The sequence below is a fragment of the Triticum urartu genome, chromosome 1 (genome assembly GCF_003073215.2).
Source record: "Triticum urartu cultivar G1812 chromosome 1, Tu2.1, whole genome shotgun sequence".
In the NCBI taxonomy this organism is placed as follows: domain Eukaryota; kingdom Viridiplantae; phylum Streptophyta; class Magnoliopsida; order Poales; family Poaceae; genus Triticum; species Triticum urartu.
Genome location: NC_053022.1, coordinates 266,568,324 through 266,571,849, shown reverse-complemented (window position 1 = coordinate 266,571,849; position 3,526 = coordinate 266,568,324).

Genomic DNA, 3,526 nt, shown 5'->3' with positions numbered 1-3,526 from the left:
AGGAGCTGCACATATCTCTTTCTCAGGGCACACTCAGATGAGACATCCTACGAGTAAAACCAACCCTCAAGTTGCCCCGAGGTGGCCCCGCAGTCTACTCGGTCGGACCAACACTCAGAGGAGCACTGGCCCGGGGGGGGGGGGTTAAAATAAGATGACCCGCGGGCTCCGGAAACCCGAGGGAAAAAGAGGCTAGGTGGCAAATGGTAAGACCAAGGTTGGGCATTGCTGGAAAAGCTTTAATCAAGGCGAACTATCAAGGGGTTCCCATTATATCCCAACCGCGTAAGGAACACAAAATCCGGGAACATAACACCGATATGACGGAAACTAGGGCGGCAAGAGTGGAACAAAACACTAGGCGAGAGGCCGAGCCTTCCACCCTTTACCAAGTATATAGATGCATTAAGATAACATGGCATTATAATGATATCCCAACAAGTAAATAAAAGATGTTCCAACAAGGAACGGCCTCCAATCTTCACCTGCAACTAGCAACGCTATAAGAGGGGCTGAGCAAAGCGGTAACATAGCCAATCAACGGTTTGCTAGGACAAGGTGGGTTAGAGGTTTGACATGGCAATTGGGAGGCTGACAAGAAAAAGGTAGGCATCGTAGCATTGGCATAGCAAGAGCGAGCAAACTAGCATAGCAAAGATAATAGTGATTTCGAGGGTATGATCATCTTGCCTGCACAGTTGTCAGAGTTGACTGGATCCTCACAAGCAAACTCAACAGGCTCCTCGGTAGCGAACTCGTCTCCCGGCTCTACCAACAAGACAAACAAGTAACAAGGATACAATGAACCACGTGCAAGGAACAAGCGATACGATGCAATGATGATATGCTATGCGAGATGCGATGCGGGATGCAAAATGTAAGATATGACAGGAAATGCATGAACCTGGCCTCAACTTGTAATTCCAAGGGTGCCACTGGAAAGATGAGATGAAATCGCTTGAAAATGATATAAAGATCATCGGAATCGGAGTTACGGTTTCGAAATGGCAAGCGTTTTAAGAATGGCACCGGTCTGCGATTTACAGCAAGTAGGCATCTAAATGCAATGAAATGAACATCCTACAGCCACCAAACATGACAACAAAAAAACATGGCAGGGATGCACACAAGATGCTTAACAAAAGACTAGCACTGAGCCACGGCCAATTCATCCATTATGAGGTTCAAACAAGCATGGCAAAAACGCAAATGCAAAACAGATTCCAGACTTAGTGAAATTAACACTTGTCTGAAATTTCAGATCACGAAGCCCTCTTCGGAGCAGAAAAACAACATGATACATGACCTGATTAAGACAAGTAAGAACATGGCATGGAGCTACTCAACAAGCTTAACAAAAGACCCAAAGTGACCTGGGGCCAAAAGGGTTCACAAAATATACTAACGGGCACACGAACATAGCTAAAACACAATCAGTTTTCAGATTTGGTGAAAACTGAGACATGCTGAAATATAACTCACGAAGGCATGTGAACGAGCTCGATGCACTCACTACGGTGCAAGTCATGGCAAGGCAAGCATACATCAATTAAGAAGGCACAAAATTCTAGCTAGACATGGCAAGAACAATGGCATAGCATGCACGGATCAGCTACAATAGCATCGGCAAAATCGCAAACGAGTTGACGATCTGCCCAGATTCACCATGAAGCAAAAGTAGAGCTCGACTGACTCAAGCTAGGATGCTCCAAAATTGCAAACAAAGACATGGATGGATAGAGCATAACATGATTAACAAAACTCCTTTACTGATCATCCTCAAAAGGGGCACGGATCACTAGGAAATAGCATGAACATATGGCATCATGAACTAAATAATCCTAGACTTAGTGAAAACAACTGTCTCTGAAAACAGATTTCCCGGGTGCCTCTCTTTGCAAGCTTGCACAAGTCACCACACACATCCTAAAAATGCATGGGTTTCACCTCTGGAAAGAAGAAAAAATCCTTAACAAAACATATGAAGGACTCACAGGCATATCATGCACACATTAATCATGGCAAAAATGACAAAAGCCTAAGATGAACTAGCAGATCTGACAATTAAGTCACGAAGCCTCCTTCTAACAGCATTTTGGGCATCAAGATGAGCTCAAATGAAAATGATGCAATGGAATGAAATGATGTACTTGTCGAGGGGAACATTTTTATATACTATGTGTCCAAATCGGAGCTACGGATGCAAAGTTACGGCAGGTCAAAGTAGGCATAAAAATTAGGGTTCGGAGGAGAAAAAGTCAACCGTGAGGAGTAGATCTCAGATCTGGCACTGTTCACGCACGGAATCCGAGGCTCGCCGGAGATGAACTTGAAGCTCGCCGGTGATGGAGACTTCGCCGGATCCGGCCGGTGTGGACGCCGAGGCGGCCGGAGAGAGGGAAGGCGAGGCCGGCTCAGGCGGCGGCCGGGCCGGGCAGCGGGCGGCGGCGAGCACCGGGGAGGCGGCGAGGCGTCGGGCGGAGGAGGCGGCGGGCTCCGGCGCCGGCGTCGATGGCGGGGTGGTGGCGCGGGCTCCCGGAGCCGTGGAAGACGGGCGGCGGCGCGGGCGAGCTGGGAAGGCGGCGAGTGGCCCGGTCGGGCGCGGGAGCGGGCCCGCCTCCTGCCTGGGCGGGCCGGCGGGAGCGGCGGCGGGGAAGCGGTCCCGCGGGGCGCGGCCTACCGCGTGGCGACACGTGGCGGCGGGGTGCTGGGCGGACGAAGTCCGGCGCGGCCGGACACGTCCGGTGCGCGGCGGATCCGATTTTTAGGGTTTCGAGAGGGGGAGATGATCCGAAAACGGGGGGGGGCTATTTATAGGCATAAGTGGAGCTAGGAGAGTCCAAATGAGGTGCGGTTTTCGGCCACGCGATCGTGATCGAACGCTCTAGGACATGGAGCAGAGTTTGGTGGGTTTTGGGCCAAATTGGAGGGGTGTTGGGCTGCAACACACACGAGGCCTTTTCGGTCCCTCGGTTAACCGTTGGAGTATCAAACGAAGTCCAAATGATACGAAACTTGACAGGCGGTCTACCGGTAGTAAACCAAGGCCGCTTGGAATGTCTTGGTCCAATCCGGAAACATTTAATCCCCACACACGAAAGAAAGCTAGAAATGACCACCGGAGGAGAACGAAGCGCCGGAATGCGAAATGGACAACGGGGAAAATGCTCGGATGCATGAGATGAACACGTATGCAAATGCGATGCACATGATGACATGATATGAGATGCCTAACAACGACAACAACACACGGAGACAAAAACCCGAACTCGAGAAAATAAATATAACTTAACGCCGGAAACGGCAAGAGTTGGAGTACAAATAGGGAAAGTTACATCCGGGGTGTTACAAAACTCCACCACTACGAAAAGATCTCGTCCCGAGATCTAGGACTGAAAGAACGCCAGGTACTCAGAACGGAGGTGATCCTCGCGTTCCCAGGTAGCTTCACGGTTGGAATGGTGAGACCACTTTACTTTGAGGAATTTGATTGACTTGTTGCGACTCTTGCGTTCGGTCTCTTCCA